Source organism: Girardinichthys multiradiatus, chromosome 2, assembly GCF_021462225.1.
Source record: "Girardinichthys multiradiatus isolate DD_20200921_A chromosome 2, DD_fGirMul_XY1, whole genome shotgun sequence".
NCBI lineage: Eukaryota > Metazoa > Chordata > Actinopteri > Cyprinodontiformes > Goodeidae > Girardinichthys > Girardinichthys multiradiatus.
The window spans coordinates 13,548,715-13,566,205 of record NC_061795.1 but is presented as its reverse complement, the minus strand read 5'-3'; the positions used below and the strand labels follow the sequence as shown (position 1 = coordinate 13,566,205).

At 45.0% G+C, this 17,491-nt stretch overlaps 1 long non-coding RNA gene and 7 other non-coding genes across 8 annotated transcripts; all 8 read right to left on the bottom strand.

Moving 5' to 3' along the window:
* Positions 1-953: 953 nt before the first annotated feature.
* Positions 954-1,072, bottom strand: LOC124861570. The gene has a single exon (XR_007036670.1). It is a non-coding gene; the product is annotated as a 5S ribosomal RNA (ribosomal RNA).
* Positions 1,073-3,534: 2,462 nt separating this feature from the next.
* Positions 3,535-3,653, bottom strand: LOC124861569. Its single transcript, XR_007036669.1, has one exon. It is a non-coding gene; the product is annotated as a 5S ribosomal RNA (ribosomal RNA).
* A 2,486-nt stretch (positions 3,654-6,139) lies between these two features.
* LOC124861716 lies at positions 6,140-6,258 on the bottom strand. Its single transcript, XR_007036726.1, has one exon. It is a non-coding gene; the product is annotated as a 5S ribosomal RNA (ribosomal RNA).
* Positions 6,259-8,761: 2,503 nt separating this feature from the next.
* On the bottom strand, positions 8,762-8,880 carry LOC124861691. Its single transcript, XR_007036717.1, has one exon. It is a non-coding gene; the product is annotated as a 5S ribosomal RNA (ribosomal RNA).
* Positions 8,881-11,389: 2,509 nt separating this feature from the next.
* On the bottom strand, positions 11,390-11,508 carry LOC124861645. The gene has a single exon (XR_007036701.1). It is a non-coding gene; the product is annotated as a 5S ribosomal RNA (ribosomal RNA).
* Positions 11,509-14,006: 2,498 nt separating this feature from the next.
* LOC124861590 lies at positions 14,007-14,125 on the bottom strand. Its single transcript, XR_007036680.1, has one exon. It is a non-coding gene; the product is annotated as a 5S ribosomal RNA (ribosomal RNA).
* A 2,508-nt stretch (positions 14,126-16,633) lies between these two features.
* LOC124861565 lies at positions 16,634-16,752 on the bottom strand. The gene has a single exon (XR_007036668.1). It is a non-coding gene; the product is annotated as a 5S ribosomal RNA (ribosomal RNA).
* Positions 16,753-16,989: 237 nt separating this feature from the next.
* LOC124879951 lies at positions 16,990-17,485 on the bottom strand. The gene is made up of 2 exons (XR_007041181.1): positions 17,308-17,485; positions 16,990-17,111 (listed from the first exon to the last, which is right to left on the bottom strand). It is a non-coding gene; the product is annotated as an uncharacterized LOC124879951 (long non-coding RNA).
* Positions 17,486-17,491: the final 6 nt, after the last annotated feature.

The window sequence follows — 17,491 nt, the reverse complement described above, 5'->3', positions numbered from 1 at the left end:
CCCCAGACCATCACTGACTGTGGATACTTGACACTGGACTTCTGGCATTTTGGCATTTCCTTCTCCCCAGTCTTCCTCCAGACTCTGGCACCTTGATTTCCGAATGACATGCAGAATTTGCTTTCATCCGAATAAAGTACTTTGGACCACTGAGCAACAGTCCAGTGCTGCTTCTCTGTAGCCCAGGTCAGGCGCTTCTACCGCTGTTTCTGGTTCAAAAGTGGCTTGACCTGGGGAATGCGGCACCTGTAGCCCATTTCCTGCACACGCCTGTGCACGGTGGCTCTGGATGTTTCTACTCCAGACTCAGTCCACTGCTTCTGCAGGTCCCCCAAGGTCTGGAATTGGCTCTTCTCCACAATCTTCCTCAGAGTCTGGTCACCTCTTCTCGTTGTGCAGCGTTTTCTGCCACACTTTTTCCTTCCCACAGACTTCCCACTGAGGTGCCTTGATACAGCACTCTGGGAACAGCCTTTTCGTTCAGAAATTTCTTTCTGTGTCTTACCCTCTTGCTTGAGGGTGTCAATAGTGGCCTTCTGGACAGCAGTCAGGTCGGCAGTCTTACCCATGATTGGGGTTTTGAGTGATGAACCAGGCTGGGAGTTTTAAAGGCCTCAGGAATCTTTTGCAGGTGTTTAGAGTTAACTCGTTAATTCAGATGATTAGGTTCATAGCTCGTTTAGAGACCCTTTTAATGATATGCTAATTTTGTGAGATAGGAATTTTGGGTTTTCATGAGCTGTATGCCAAAATCATCCGTATTAAGACAATAAAAGACCTGAAATATTTCAGTTAGTGTGCAATGAATCTAAAATATATGAATGTTAAATTTTCTTCATGACATTATGGAAAATAATGAACTTTATCACAATATACTAATATTTTGAGAAGGACCTGTAGGCTGGAAGTGTTGGAGCAAAAGGGTGCCGTAGTGCGCCCTCCGCTGGCCAAAAAGCTTACAGCACCTGGTATTCCCAGGCGGTCTCCCATCCAAGTACTAACCAGGCCCGACCCTGCTTAGCTTCCGAGATCAGACGAGATCGGGCGTGTTCAGGGTGGTATGGCCGTAAGCCACACACTGTCCTCATCGCAGCCCTTTTATGCATCGGAGCAGCTGCGTGGCGCTTTCTCCGTGAATCGCATGTTGCTGTGTTCACCCCCGGATTTTCTGCATTTTATTCTGGAGGTTAGCTTGTGGGATGTATCCTGACCGGTGCTGGACCACCGGAACAACGGGCCACTGTCTCATGTGCAGATCGTACATTGTTGATGTTGCTGAAAACACATGTGTACAATAATCATGCAGCAGGTGGCTTTTTCAACTGCTTTATTTTGTTTGTTTGGTGTAAGTGAGTGTGTGTGTGTGTGTGTGTGTGTGTGTGTGTGTGTTCTGGGGGTGTCTTCCACTGGGTTAGAGGGCCTCATTTTGGCCTTCCCCCTGTAAAAAGGTGAACAGACAATAATTGTCAACTTTCACCTTTTAGCATTTCACTAGATGACTCTTTGATTTGCAACAACTGTAATGACATAAAAAAAAAAAAACAACAACAAAGAGCTTTGAGCAACTAAAATGTCCAAAAAAAAGGAAAAAAAGGCCAAAAATTAATCATTGTTCTCCTGTAAATTCTTACCTGTGCAATTTTTCATCTCCCAACAGGTGTGGGCAGACAAAAATGCTCCCCGGTGCTCGCGCACAGTTTATTGGTTCTGGCTGGGTACAAAACAGAACGAGGAATTAGGGCCGTGTTCTAGCAAGATGTCTCTCTTTCTGCAATTCTGACGCAGAGTTGCTGATGTTTTCAACATGGCTCGACTTAGATGTGTCCTAGGAGCTTTTGATTCGGTGGTGGAGAGACAGTGCACTTGTACAGGTCCTTCTCAAAATATTAGCATATTGTGATAAAGTTAATTATTTTCCATAATGTCATGATGAAAATTTAACATTCATATATTTTAGATTCATTGCACACTAACTGAAATATTTCAGGTCTTTTATTGTCTTAATAGGGATGATTTTGGCATACAGCTCATGAAAACCCAAAATTCCTATCTCACAAAATTAGCATATCATTAAAAGGGTCTCTAAACGAGCTATGAACCTAATCATCTGAATCAATGAGTTAACTCTAAACACCTGCAAAAGATTCCTGAGGCCTTTAAAACTCCCAGCCTGGTTCATCACTCAAAACCCCAATCATGGGTAAGACTGCCGACCTGACTGCTGTCCAGAAGGCCACTATTGACACCCTCAAGCAAGAGGGTAAGACACAGAAAGAAATTTCTCAACGAATAGGCTGTTCCCAGAGTGCTGTATCAAGGCACCTCAGTGGGAAGTCTGTGGGAAGGAAAAAGTGTGGCAGAAAACGCTGCACAACGAGAAGAGGTGACCGGACCCTGAGGAAGATTGTGGAGAAGGGCCGATTCCAGACCTAGGGGGACCTGCGGAAGCAGTGGATTGAGTCTGGAGTAGAAACATCCAGAGCCACCGTGCACAGGCGCGTGCAGGAAATGGGCTACAGGTGCCGCATTCCCCAGGTCAAGCCACTTTTGAACCAGAAACAGCGGCAGAAGTGCCTGACCTGGGCTACAGAGAAGCAGCACTGGACTGTTGTTCAGTGGTCCAAAGTACTTTTTTCGGATGAAAGCAAATTCTGCATGTCATTCAGAAATCAAGGTGCCAGAGTCTGGAGGAAGACTGGGGAGAAGGAAATGCCAAAATGCCAGAAGTCCAGTGTCAAGTACCCACAGTCAGTGATGGTCTGGGGTGCCGTGTCAGCTGCTGGTGTTGGTCCACTGTGTTTTATCAAGGGCAGGGTCAATGCAGCTAGCTATCAGGAGATTTTGGAGCACTTCATGCTTCCATCTGCTGAAAAGCTTTATGGAGATGAAGATTTCATTTTTCAGCACGACCTGGCACCTGCTCACAGTGCCAAAACCACTGGTAAATGGTTTACTGACCATGGTATCACTGTGCTCAATTGGCCTGCCAACTCTCCTGACCTGAACCCCATAGAGAATCTGTGGGATATTGTGAAGAGAATGTTGAGAGACTCAAGACCCAACACTCTGGATGAGCTAAAGGCTGCTATCGAAGCATCCTGGGCCTCCATAAGACCTCAGCAGTGCCACAGGCTGATTGCCTCCATGCCACGCCGCATTGAAGCAGTAATTTCTGCCAAAGGCTTCCCGACCAAGTATTGAGTGCATAACTGTACATGATTTTTTGAAGGTTGACGTTTTTTGTATTAAAAACACTTTTCTTTTATTGGTTGGATGAAATATGCTAATTTTGTGAGATAGGAATTTTGGGTTTTCATGAGCTGTATGCCAAAATCATCCGTATTAAGACAATAAAAGACCTGAAATATTTCAGTTAGTGTGCAATGAATCTAAAATATATGAATGTTAAATTTTCTTCATGACATTATGGAAAATAATGAACTTTATCACAATATACTAATATTTTGAGAAGGACCTGTAGGCTGGAAGTGTTGGAGCAAAAGGGTGCCGTAGTGCGCCCTCCGCTGGCCAAAAAGCTTACAGCACCTGGTATTCCCAGGCGGTCTCCCATCCAAGTACTAACCAGGCCCGACCCTGCTTAGCTTCCGAGATCAGACGAGATCGGGCGTGTTCAGGGTGGTATGGCCGTAAGCCACACACCATCCTCATCGCAGCCCTTTTATGCATCGGAGCAGCTGCGTGGCGCTTTCTCCGTGAATCGCATGATGCTGTGTTCACCCCCGGAGCTTCTGCATTTTATTCTGGAGGTTAGCTTGTGGGATGTATCCTGACCGGTGCTGGACCACAGGAACAACGGGCCACTGTCTCATGTGCAGATCGTCCATTGTTGATGTTGCTGAAAACACACGTGTACGATAATCATGCAGCAGGTGGCTTTTCAACTGCTTTATTTTGTTTGTTTGGTGTAAGTGAGTGTGTGTGTGTGTGTGTGTGTGTGTGTGTGTGTGTGTGTGTGTGTTCTGGGGGTGTCTTCCACTGGGTTAGAGGGCCTCATTTTGGCCTTCCCCCTGTAAAAAGGTGAACAGACAATAATTGTCAACTTTCACCTTTTAGCATTTCACTAGATGACTCTTTGATTTGCAACAACTGTAATGACATAAAAAAACAACAACAACAACAACAAAGAGCTTTGAGCAACTAAAATGTCCAAAAAAAAGGAAAAAAAGGCCAAAAATTAATCATTGTTCTCCTGTAAATTCTTACCTGTGCAATTTTTCATCTCCCAACAGGTGTGGGCAGACAAAAATGCTCCCCGGTGCTCGCGCACAGTTTATTGGTTCTGGCTGGGTACAAAACAGAACGAGGAATTAGGGCCGTGTTCTAGCAAGATGTCTCTCTTTCTGCAATTCTGACGCAGAGTTGCTGATGTTTTCAGCATGGCTCGACTTAGATGTGTCCTAGGAGCTTTTGATTCGGTGCTGGACAGACAGCACTTGTAATGCTGTGAAACTACAGGTCCTTCTCAAAATATTAGTATATTGTGATGAAGTTCATTATTTTCCATAATGTCATGATGAAAATGTAACATTCATATATTTTAGATTCATTGCACACTAACTGAAATATTTCAGGTCTTTTATTGTCTTAATACGGATGATTTTGGCATACAGCTCATGAAAACCCAAAATTCCTATCTCACAAAATTAGCATATTTCATCCGACCAATAAAAGAAAAGTGTTTTTAATACAAAAAACGTCAACCTTCAAAAAATCATGTACAGTTATGCACTCAATACTTGGTCGGGAATCCTTTGGCAGAAATGACTGCTTCAAAGCGGCGTGGCATGGAGGCAATCGGCCTGTGGCACTGCTGATGTCTTATGGAAGCCCAGGATGCTTCGATAGCAGCCTTTAGCTCATCCAGAGTGTTGGGTCTTGAGTCTCTCAATGTTCTCTTCACAATATCCCACAGATTCTCTATGGGGTTCAGGTCAGGAGAGTTGGCCGGCCAATTGAGCACAGTGATACCATGGTCAGTAAACCATTTACCAGTGGTTTTGGCACTGTGAGCAGGTGCCAGGTCGTGCTGAAAAATGAAATCTTCATCTCCATAAAGCTTTTAAGCAGATAGAAGCATGAAGTGCTCCAAAATCTCCCGATAGCTAGCTGCATTGACCCTGCCCTTGATAAAACACAGTGGACCAACACCAGCAGCTGACACGGCACCCCAGACCATCACTGACTGTGGGTACTTGACACTGGACTTCTGGCATTTTGGCATTTCCTTCTCCCCAGTCTTCCTCCAGACTCTGGCACCTTGATTTCCGAATGACATGCAGAATTTGCTTTCATCCGAAAAAAGTACTTTGGACCACTGAGCAACAGTCCAGTGCTGCTTCTCTGTAGCCCAGGTCAGGCGCTTCTACCGCTGTTTCTGGTTCAAAAGTGGCTTGACCTGGGGAATGCGGCACCTGTAGCCCATTTCCTGCACACGCCTGTGCACGGTGGCTCTGGATGTTTCTACTCCAGACTCAGTCCACTGCTTCTGCAGGTCCCCCAAGGTCTGGAATCGGCTCTTCTCCACAATCTTCCTCAGAGTCTGGTCACCTCTTCTCGTTGTGCAGCGTTTTCTGCCACACTTTTTCCTTCCCACAGACTTCCCACTGAGGTGCCTTGATACAGCACTCTGGGAACAGCCTTTTCGTTCAGAAATTTCTTTCTGTGTCTTACCCTCTTGCTTGAGGGTGTCAATAGTGGCCTTCTGGACAGCAGTCAGGTCGGCAGTCTTACCCATGATTGGGGTTTTGAGTGATGAACCAGGCTGGGAGTTTTAAAGGCCTCAGGAATCTTTTGCAGGTGTTTAGAGTTAACTCGTTAATTCAGATGATTAGGTTCATAGCTCGTTCAGAGACCCTTTTAATGATATGCTAATTTTGTGAGATAGAAATTTTGGGTTTTCATGAGCTGTATGCCAAAATCATCCGTATTAAGACAATAAAAGACCTGAAATATTTCAGTTAGTGTGCAATGAATCTAAAATATATGAATGTTACATTTTCTTCATGACATTATGGAAAATAATGAACTTTATCACAATATACTAATATTTTGAGAAGGACCTGTAGGCTGGAAGTGTTGGAGCAAAAGGGTGCCGTAGTGCGCCCTCCGCTGGCCAAAAAGCTTACAGCACCTGGTATTCCCAGGCGGTCTCCCATCCAAGTACTAACCAGGCCCGACCCTGCTTAGCTTCCGAGATCAGACGAGATCGGGCGTGTTCAGGGTGGTATGGCCGTAAGCCACACACCATCCTCATCGCAGCCCTTTTATGCATCGGAGCAGCTGCGTTGCGCTTTCTCCGTGAATCGCATGTTGCTGTGTTCACCCCCGGAGCTTCTGCATTTTATTCTGGAGGTTAGCTTGTGGGATGTATCCTGACCGGTGCTGGACCACCGGAACAACGGGCCACTGTCTCATGTGCAGATCGTCCATTGTTGATGTTGCTGAAAACACACGTGTACGATAATCATGCAGCAGGTGGCTTTTCAACTGCTTTATTTTGTTTGTTTGGTGTAAGTGAGTGTGTGTGTGTGTGTGTGTGTGTGTGTGTGTGTGTGTGTGTGTGTGTGTGTGTGTGTGTGTGTGTGTTCTGGGGGTGTCTTCCACTGGGTTAGAGGGCCTCATTTTGGCCTTCCCCCTGTAAAAAGGTGAACAGACAATAATTGTCAGCTTTCACCTTTTAGCATTTCACTAGATGACTCTTTGATTTGCAACAACTGTAATGACATAAAAAAAAAAAACAACAACAACAAAGAGCTTTGAGCAACTAAAATGTCCAAAAAAAAGGAAAGAAAGGCCAAAAATTAATCATTGTTCTCCTGTAAATTCTTACCTGTGCAATTTTTCATCTCCCAACAGGTGTGGGCAGACAAAAATGCTCCCCGGTGCTCGCGCACAGTTTATTGGTTCTGGCTGGGTACAAAACAGAACGAGGAATTAGGGCCGTGTTCTAGCAAGATGTCTCTCTTTCTGCAATTCTGACGCAGAGTTGCTGATGTTTTCAGCATGGCTCGACTTAGATGTGTCCTAGGAGCTTTTGATTCGGTGCTGGACAGACAGCACTTGTAATGCTGTGAAACTACAGGTCCTTCTCAAAATATTAGCATATTGTGATGAAGTTCATTATTTTCCATAATGTCATGATGAAAATGTAACATTCATATATTTTAGATTCATTGCACACTAACTGAAATATTTCAGGTCTTTTATTGTCTTAATACGGATGATTTTGGCATACAGCTCATGAAAACCCAAAATTCCTATCTCACAAAATTAGCATATTTCATCCGACCAATAAAAGAAAAGTGTTTTTAATACAAAAAAGGTCAACCTTCAAAAAATCATGTACAGTTATGCACTCAATACTTGGTTGGGAATCCTTTGGCAGAAATGACTGCTTCAATGCGGCGTGGCATGGAGGCAATCGGCCTGTGGCACTGCTGAGGTCTTATGGAAGCCCAGGATGCTTCGATAGCAGCCTTTAGCTCATCCAGAGTGTTGGGTCTTGAGTCTCTCAATGTTCTCTTCACAATATCCCACAGATTCTCTATGGGGTTCAGGTCAGGAGAGTTGGCCGGCCAATTGAGCACAGTGATACCATGGTCAGTAAACCATTTACCAGTGGTTTTGGCACTGTGAGCAGGTGCCAGGTCGTGCTGAAAAATGAAATCTTCATCTCCATAAAGCTTTTAAGCAGATAGAAGCATGAAGTGCTCCAAAATCTCCCGATAGCTAGCTGCATTGACCCTGCCCTTGATAAAACACAGTGGACCAACACCAGCAGCTGACACGGCACCCCAGACCATCACTGACTGTGGGTACTTGACACTGGACTTCTGGCATTTTGGCATTTCCTTCTCCCCAGTCTTCCTCCAGACTCTGGCACCTTGATTTCCGAATGACATGCAGAATTTGCTTTCATCCGAAAAAAGTACTTTGGACCACTGAGCAACAGTCCAGTGCTGCTTCTCTGTAGCCCAGGTCAGGCGCTTCTACCGCTGTTTCTGGTTCAAAAGTGGCTTGACCTGGGGAATGCGGCACCTGTAGCCCATTTCCTGCACACGCCTGTGCACGGTGGCTCTGGATGTTTCTACTCCAGACTCAGTCCACTGCTTCTGCAGGTCCCCCAAGGTCTGGAATCGGCTCTTCTCCACAATCTTCCTCAGAGTCTGGTCACCTCTTCTCGTTGTGCAGCGTTTTCTGCCACACTTTTTCCTTCCCACAGACTTCCCACTGAGGTGCCTTGATACAGCACTCTGGGAACAGCCTTTTCGTTCAGAAATTTCTTTCTGTGTCTTACCCTCTTGCTTGAGGGTGTCAATAGTGGCCTTCTGGACAGCAGTCAGGTCGGCAGTCTTACCCATGATTGGGGTTTTGAGTGATGAACCAGGCTGGGAGTTTTAAAGGCCTCAGGAATCTTTTGCAGGTGTTTAGAGTTAACTCGTTAATTCAGATGATTAGGTTCATAGCTCGTTCAGAGACCCTTTTAATGATATGCTAATTTTGTGAGAAATTTTGGGTTTTCATGAGCTGTATGCCAAAATCATCCGTATTAAGACAATAAAAGACCTGAAATATTTCAGTTAGTGTGCAATGAATCTAAAATATATGAATGTTAAATTTTCTTCATGACATTATGGAAAATAATGAACTTTATCACAATATACTAATATTTTGAGAAGGACCTGTAGGCTGGAAGTGTTGGAGCAAAAGGGTGCCGTAGTGCGCCCTCCGCTGGCCAAAAAGCTTACAGCACCTGGTATTCCCAGGCGGTCTCCCATCCAAGTACTAACCAGGCCCGACCCTGCTTAGCTTCCGAGATCAGACGAGATCGGGCGTGTTCAGGGTGGTATGGCCGTAAGCCACACACCATCCTCATCGCAGCCCTTTTATGCATCGGAGCAGCTGCGTGGCGCTTTCTCCGTGAATCGCATGATGCTGTGTTCACCCCCGGAGCTTCTGCATTTTATTCTGGAGGTTAGCTTGTGGGATGTATCCTGACCGGTGCTGGACCACCGGAACAACGGGCCACTGTCTCATGTGCAGATCGTCCATTGTTGATGTTGCTGAAAACACATGTGTACAATAATCATGCAGCAGGTGGCTTTTTCAACTGCTTTATTTTGTTTGTTTGGTGTAAGTGAGTGTGTGTGTGTGTGTGTGTGTGTGTGTGTGTGTGTGTGTGTGTGTGTGTGTGTGTGTGTGTGTGTGTGTGTGTGTTCTGGGGGTGTCTTCCACTGGGTTAGAGGGCCTCATTTTGGCCTTCCCCCTGTAAAAAGGTGAACAGACAATAATTGTCAGCTTTCACCTTTTAGCATTTCACTAGATGACTCTTTGATTTGCAACAACTGTAATGACATAAAAAAAAAACAACAACAACAACAAAGAGCTTTGAGCAACTAAAATGTCCGAAAAAAAAGGCCAAAAATTAATCATTGTTCTCCTGTAAATTCTTACCTGTGCAATTGTTCATCTCCCAACAGGTGTGGGCAGACAAAAATGCTCCCCGGTGCTCGCGCACAGTTTATTGGTTCTGGCTGGGTACAAAACAGAACGAGGAATTAGGGCCGTGTTCTAGCAAGATGTCTCTCTTTCTGCAATTCTGACGCAGAGTTGCTGATGTTTTCAGCATGGCTCGACTTAGATGTGTCCTAGGAGCTTTTGATTCGGTGCTGGACAGACAGCACTTGTAATGCTGTGAAACTACAGGTCCTTCTCAAAATATTAGCATATTGTGATGAAGTTCATTATTTTCCATAATGTCATGATGAAAATGTAACATTCATATATTTTAGTTTCATTTCACACTAACTGAAATATTTCAGGTCTTTTATTGTCTTAATACGGATGATTTTGGCATACAGCTCATGAAAACCCAAAATTCCTATCTCACAAAATTAGCATATTTCATCCGACCAATAAAAGAAAAGTGTTTTTAATACAAAAAACGTCAACCTTCAAAAAATCATGTACAGTTATGCACTCAATACTTGGTCGGGAATCCTTTGGCAGAAATGACTGCTTCAATGCGGCGTGGCATGGAGGCAATCGGCCTGTGGCACTGCTGAGGTCTTATGGAAGCCCAGGATGCTTCGATAGCAGCCTTTAGCTCATCCAGAGTGTTGGGTCTTGAGTCTCTCAATGTTCTCTTCACAATATCCCACAGATTCTCTATGGGGTTCAGGTCAGGAGAGTTGGCCGGCCAATTGAGCACAGTGATACCATGGTCAGTAAACCATTTACCAGTGGTTTTGGCACTGTGAGCAGGTGCCAGGTCGTGCTGAAAAATGAAATCTTCATCTCCATAAAGCTTTTAAGCAGATAGAAGCATGAAGTGCTCCAAAATCTCCCGATAGCTAGCTGCATTGACCCTGCCCTTGATAAAACACAGTGGACCAACACCAGCAGCTGACACGGCACCCCAGACCATCACTGACTGTGGGTACTTGACACTGGACTTCTGGCATTTTGGCATTTCCTTCTCCCCAGTCTTCCTCCAGACTCTGGCACCTTGATTTCCGAATGACATGCAGAATTTGCTTTCATCCGAAAAAAGTACTTTGGACCACTGAGCAACAGTCCAGTGCTGCTTCTCTGTAGCCCAGGTCAGGCGCTTCTACCGCTGTTTCTGGTTCAAAAGTGGCTTGACCTGGGGAATGCGGCACCTGTAGCCCATTTCCTGCACACGCCTGTGCACGGTGGCTCTGGATGTTTCTACTCCAGACTCAGTCCACTGCTTCTGCAGGTCCCCCAAGGTCTGGAATCGGCTCTTCTCCACAATCTTCCTCAGAGTCTGGTCACCTCTTCTCGTTGTGCAGCGTTTTCTGCCACACTTTTTCCTTCCCACAGACTTCCCACTGAGGTGCCTTGATACAGCACTCTGGGAACAGCCTTTTCGTTCAGAAATTTCTTTCTGTGTCTTACCCTCTTGCTTGAGGGTGTCAATAGTGGCCTTCTGGACAGCAGTCAGGTCGGCAGTCTTACCCATGATTGGGGTTTTGAGTGATGAACCAGGCTGGGAGTTTTAAAGGCCTCAGGAATCTTTTGCAGGTGTTTAGAGTTAACTCGTTAATTCAGATGATTAGGTTCATAGCTCGTTTAGAGACCCTTTTAATGATATGCTAATTTTGTGAGATAGGAATTTTGGGTTTTCATGAGCTGTATGCCAAAATCATCCGTATTAAGACAATAAAAGACCTGAAATATTTCAGTTAGTGTGCAATGAATCTAAAATATATGAATGTTAAATTTTCTTCATGACATTATGGAAAATAATGAACTTTATCACAATATACTAATATTTTGAGAAGGACCTGTAGGCTGGAAGTGTTGGAGCAAAAGGGTGCCGTAGTGCGCCCTCCGCTGGCCAAAAAGCTTACAGCACCTGGTATTCCCAGGCGGTCTCCCATCCAAGTACTAACCAGGCCCGACCCTGCTTAGCTTCCGAGATCAGACGAGATCGGGCGTGTTCAGGGTGGTATGGCCGTAAGCCACACACCATCCTCATCGCAGCCCTTTTATGCATCGGAGCAGCTGCGTGGCGCTTTCTCCGTGAATCGCATGATGCTGTGTTCACCCCCGGAGCTTCTGCATTTTATTCTGGAGGTTAGCTTGTGGGATGTATCCTGACCGGTGCTGGACCACCGGAACAACGGGCCACTGTCTCATGTGCAGATCGTCCATTGTTGATGTTGCTGAAAACACATGTGTACAATAATCATGCAGCAGGTGGCTTTTTCAACTGCTTTATTTTGTTTGTTTGGTGTAAGTGAGTGTGTGTGTGTGTGTGTGTGTGTGTGTGTGTGTGTGTGTGTGTGTGTGTGTGTGTGTGTGTGTGTTCTGGGGGTGTCTTCCACTGGGTTAGAGGGCCTCATTTTGGCCTTCCCCCTGTAAAAAGGTGAACAGACAATAATTGTCAGCTTTCACCTTTTAGCATTTCACTAGATGACTCTTTGATTTGCAACAACTGTAATGACATAAAAAAAAAACAACAACAACAACAAAGAGCTTTGAGCAACTAAAATGTCCGAAAAAAAGGCCAAAAATTAATCATTGTTCTCCTGTAAATTCTTACCTGTGCAATTGTTCATCTCCCAACAGGTGTGGGCAGACAAAAATGCTCCCCGGTGCTCGCGCACAGTTTATTGGTTCTGGCTGGGTACAAAACAGAACGAGGAATTAGGGCCGTGTTCTAGCAAGATGTCTCTCTTTCTGCAATTCTGACGCAGAGTTGCTGATGTTTTTAGCATGGCTCGACTTAGATGTGTCCTAGGAGCTTTTGATTCGGTGCTGGACAGACAGCACTTGTAATGCTGTGAAACTACAGGTCCTTCTCAAAATATTAGCATATTGTGATGAAGTTCATTATTTTCCATAATGTCATGATGAAAATGTAACATTCATATATTTTAGATTCATTGCACACTAACTGAAATATTTCAGGTCTTTTATTGTCTTAATACGGATGATTTTGGCATACAGTTCATGAAAACCCAAAATTCCTATCTCACAAAATTAGCATATTTCATCCGACCAATAAAAGAAAAGTGTTTTTAATACAAAAAACGTCAACCTTCAAAAAATCATGTACAGTTATGCACTCAATACTTGGTCGGGAATCCTTTGGCAGAAATGACTGCTTCAATGCGGCGTGGCATGGAGGCAATCGGCCTGTGGCACTGCTGAGGTCTTATGGAAGCCCAGGATGCTTCGATAGCAGCCTTTAGCTCATCCAGAGTGTTGGGTCTTGAGTCTCTCAATGTTCTCTTCACAATATCCCACAGATTCTCTATGGGGTTCAGGTCAGGAGAGTTGGCCGGCCAATTGAGCACAGTGATACCATGGTCAGTAAACCATTTACCAGTGGTTTTGGCACTGTGAGCAGGTGCCAGGTCGTGCTGAAAAATGAAATCTTCATCTCCATAAAGCTTTTAAGCAGATAGAAGCATGAAGTGCTCCAAAATCTCCCGATAGCTAGCTGCATTGACCCTGCCCTTGATAAAACACAGTGGACCAACACCAGCAGCTGACACGGCACCCCAGACCATCACTGACTGTGGGTACTTGACACTGGACTTCTGGCATTTTGGCATTTCCTTCTCCCCAGTCTTCCTCCAGACTCTGGCACCTTGATTTCCGAATGACATGCAGAATTTGCTTTCATCCGAAAAAAGTACTTTGGACCACTGAGCAACAGTCCAGTGCTGCTTCTCTGTAGCCCAGGTCAGGCGCTTCTACCGCTGTTTCTGGTTCAAAAGTGGCTTGACCTGGGGAATGCGGCACCTGTAGCCCATTTCCTGCACACGCCTGTGCACGGTGGCTCTGGATGTTTCTACTCCAGACTCAGTCCACTGCTTCTGCAGGTCCCCCAAGGTCTGGAATCGGCTCTTCTCCACAATCTTCCTCAGAGTCTGGTCACCTCTTCTCGTTGTGCAGCGTTTTCTGCCACACTTTTTCCTTCCCACAGACTTCCCACTGAGGTGCCTTGATACAGCACTCTGGGAACAGCCTTTTCGTTCAGAAATTTCTTTCTGTGTCTTACCCTCTTGCTTGAGGGTGTCAATAGTGGCCTTCTGGACAGCAGTCAGGTCGGCAGTCTTACCCATGATTGGGGTTTTGAGTGATGAACCAGGCTGGGAGTTTTAAAGGCCTCAGGAATCTTTTGCAGGTGTTTAGAGTTAACTCGTTAATTCAGATGATTAGGTTCATAGCTCGTTTAGAGACCCTTTTAATGATATGCTAATTTTGTGAGATAGGAATTTTGGGTTTTCATGAGCTGTATGCCAAAATCATCCGTATTAAGACAATAAAAGACCTGAAATATTTCAGTTAGTGTGCAATGAATCTAAAATATATGAATGTTAAATTTTCTTCATGACATTATGGAAAATAATGAACTTTATCACAATATACTAATATTTTGAGAAGGACCTGTAGGCTGGAAGTGTTGGAGCAAAAGGGTGCCGTAGTGCGCCCTCCGCTGGCCAAAAAGCTTACAGCACCTGGTATTCCCAGGCGGTCTCCCATCCAAGTACTAACCAGGCCCGACCCTGCTTAGCTTCCGAGATCAGACGAGATCGGGCGTGTTCAGGGTGGTATGGCCGTAAGCCACACACCATCCTCATCGCAGCCCTTTTATGCATCGGAGCAGCTGCGTGGCGCTTTCTCCGTGAATCGCATGTTGCTGTGTTCACCCCCGGATTTTCTGCATTTTATTCTGGAGGTTAGCTTGTGGGATGTATCCTGGCCGGTGCTGGACCACCGGAACAACGGGCCACTGTCTCATGTGCAGATCGTCCATTGTTGATGTTGCTGAAAACACATGTGTACAATAATCATGCAGCAGGTGGCTTTTTCAACTGCTTTATTTTGTTTGTTTGGTGTAAGTGAGTGTGTGTGTGTGTGTGTGTGTGTGTGTGTGTGTGTGTGTGTGTGTGTGTGTGTGTGTGTGTGTGTGTGTGTTCTGGGGGTGTCTTCCACTGGGTTAGAGGGCCTCATTTTGGCCTTCCCCCTGTAAAAAGGTGAACAGACAATAATTGTCAACTTTCACCTTTTAGCATTTCACTAGATGACTCTTTGATTTGCAACAACTGTAATGACATAAAAAAAAAACAACAACAACAACAAAGAGCTTTGAGCAACTAAAATGTCCAAAAAAAAGGAAAAAAGGCCAAAAATTAATCATTGTTCTCCTGTAAATTCTTACCTGTGCAATTTTTCATCTCCCAACAGGTGTGGGCAGACAAAAATGCTCCCCGGTGCTCGCGCACAGTTTATTGGTTCTGGCTGGGTACAAAACAGAACGAGGAATTAGGGCCGTGTTCTAGCAAGATGTCTCTCTTTCTGCAATTCTGACGCAGAGTTGCTGATGTTTTCAGCATGGCTCGACTTAGATGTGTCCTAGGAGCTTTTGATTCGGTGCTGGACAGACAGCACTTGTAATGCTGTGAAACTACAGGTCCTTCTCAAAATATTAGCATATTGTGATGAAGTTCATTATTTTCCATAATGTCATGATGAAAATGTAACATTCATATATTTTAGATTCATTGCACACTAACTGAAATATTTCAGGTCTTTTATTGTCTTAATACGGATGATTTTGGCATACAGCTCATGAAAACCCAAAATTCCTATCTCACAAAATTAGCATATTTCATCCGACCAATAAAAGAAAAGTGTTTTTAATACAAAAAACGTCAACCTTCAAAAAATCATGTACAGTTATGCACTCAATACTTGGTCGGGAATCCTTTGGCAGAAATGACTGCTTCAATGCGGCGTGGCATGGAGGCAATCGGCCTGTGGCACTGCTGAGGTCTTATGGAAGCCCAGGATGCTTCGATAGCAGCCTTTAGCTCATCCAGAGTGTTGGGTCTTGAGTCTCTCAATGTTCTCTTCACAATATCCCACAGATTCTCTATGGGGTTCAGGTCAGGAGAGTTGGCCGGCCAATTGAGCACAGTGATACCATGGTCAGTAAACCATTTACCAGTGGTTTTGGCACTGTGAGCAGGTGCCAGGTCGTGCTGAAAAATGAAATCTTCATCTCCATAAAGCTTTTAAGCAGATAGAAGCATGAAGTGCTCCAAAATCTCCCGATAGCTAGCTGCATTGACCCTGCCCTTGATAAAACACAGTGGACCAACACCAGCAGCTGACACGGCACCCCAGACCATCACTGACTGTGGGTACTTGACACTGGACTTCTGGCATTTTGGCATTTCCTTCTCCCCAGTCTTCCTCCAGACTCTGGCACCTTGATTTCCGAATGACATGCAGAATTTGCTTTCATCCGAAAAAAGTACTTTGGACCACTGAGCAACAGTCCAGTGCTGCTTCTCTGTAGCCCAGGTCAGGCGCTTCTACCGCTGTTTCTGGTTCAAAAGTGGCTTGACCTGGGGAATGCGGCACCTGTAGCCCATTTCCTGCACACGCCTGTGCACGGTGGCTCTGGATGTTTCTACTCCAGACTCAGTCCACTGCTTCTGCAGGTCCCCCAAGGTCTGGAATCGGCTCTTCTCCACAATCTTCCTCAGAGTCTGGTCACCTCTTCTCGTTGTGCAGCGTTTTCTGCCACACTTTTTCCTTCCCACAGACTTCCCACTGAGGTGCCTTGATACAGCACTCTGGGAACAGCCTTTTCGTTCAGAAATTTCTTTCTGTGTCTTACCCTCTTGCTTGAGGGTGTCAATAGTGGCCTTCTGGACAGCAGTCAGGTCGGCAGTCTTACCCATGATTGGGGTTTTGAGTGATGAACCAGGCTGGGAGTTTTAAAGGCCTCAGGAATCTTTTGCAGGTGTTTAGAGTTAACTCGTTAATTCAGATGATTAGGTTCATAGCTCGTTCAGAGACCCTTTTAATGATATGCTAATTTTGTGAGAAATTTTGGGTTTTCATGAGCTGTATGCCAAAATCATCCGTATTAAGACAATAAAAGACCTGAAATATTTCAGTTAGTGTGCAATGAATCTAAAATATATGAATGTTAAATTTTCTTCATGACATTATGGAAAATAATGAACTTTATCACAATATACTAATATTTTGAGAAGGACCTGTAGGCTGGAAGTGTTGGAGCAAAAGGGTGCCGTAGTGCGCCCTCCGCTGGCCAAAAAGCTTACAGCACCTGGTATTCCCAGGCGGTCTCCCATCCAAGTACTAACCAGGCCCGACCCTGCTTAGCTTCCGAGATCAGACGAGATCGGGCGTGTTCAGGGTGGTATGGCCGTAAGCCACACACTGTCCTCATCGCAGCCCTTTATGCATCGGAGCAGCTGCGTGGCGCTTTCTCCGTGAATCGCATGTTGCTGTGTTCACCCCCGGAGCTTCTGCATTTTATTCTGGAGGTTAGCTTGTGGGATGTATCCTGACCGGTGCTGGACCACCGGAACAACGGGCCACTGTCTCATGTGCAGATCGTCCATTGTTGATGTTGCTGAAAACACATGTGTACAATAATCATGCAGCAGGTGGCTTTTTCAACTGCTTTATTTTGTTTGTTTGGTGTAAGTGAGTGTGTGTGTGTGTGTGTGTGTGTGTGTGTTCTGGGGGTGTCTTCCACTGGGTTAGAGGGCCTCATTTTGGCCTTCCCCCTGTAAAAAGGTGAACAGACAATAATTGTCAACTTTCACCTTTTAGCATTTCACTAGATGACTCTTTGATTTGCAACAACTGTAATGACATAAAAAAAAAAAAAAAACAACAACAAAGAGCTTTGAGCAACTAAAATGTCCAAAAAAAAGGAAAAAAAGGCCAAAAATTAATCATTGTTCTCCTGTAAATTCTTACCTGTGCAATTTTTCATCTCCCAACAGGTGTGGGCAGACAAAAATGCTCCCCGGTGCTCGCGCACAGTTTATTGGTTCTGGCTGGGTACAAAACAGAACGAGGAATTAGGGCCGTGTTCTAGCAAGATGTCTCTCTTTCTGCAATTCTGACGCAGAGTTGCTGATGTTTTCAGCATGGCTCGACT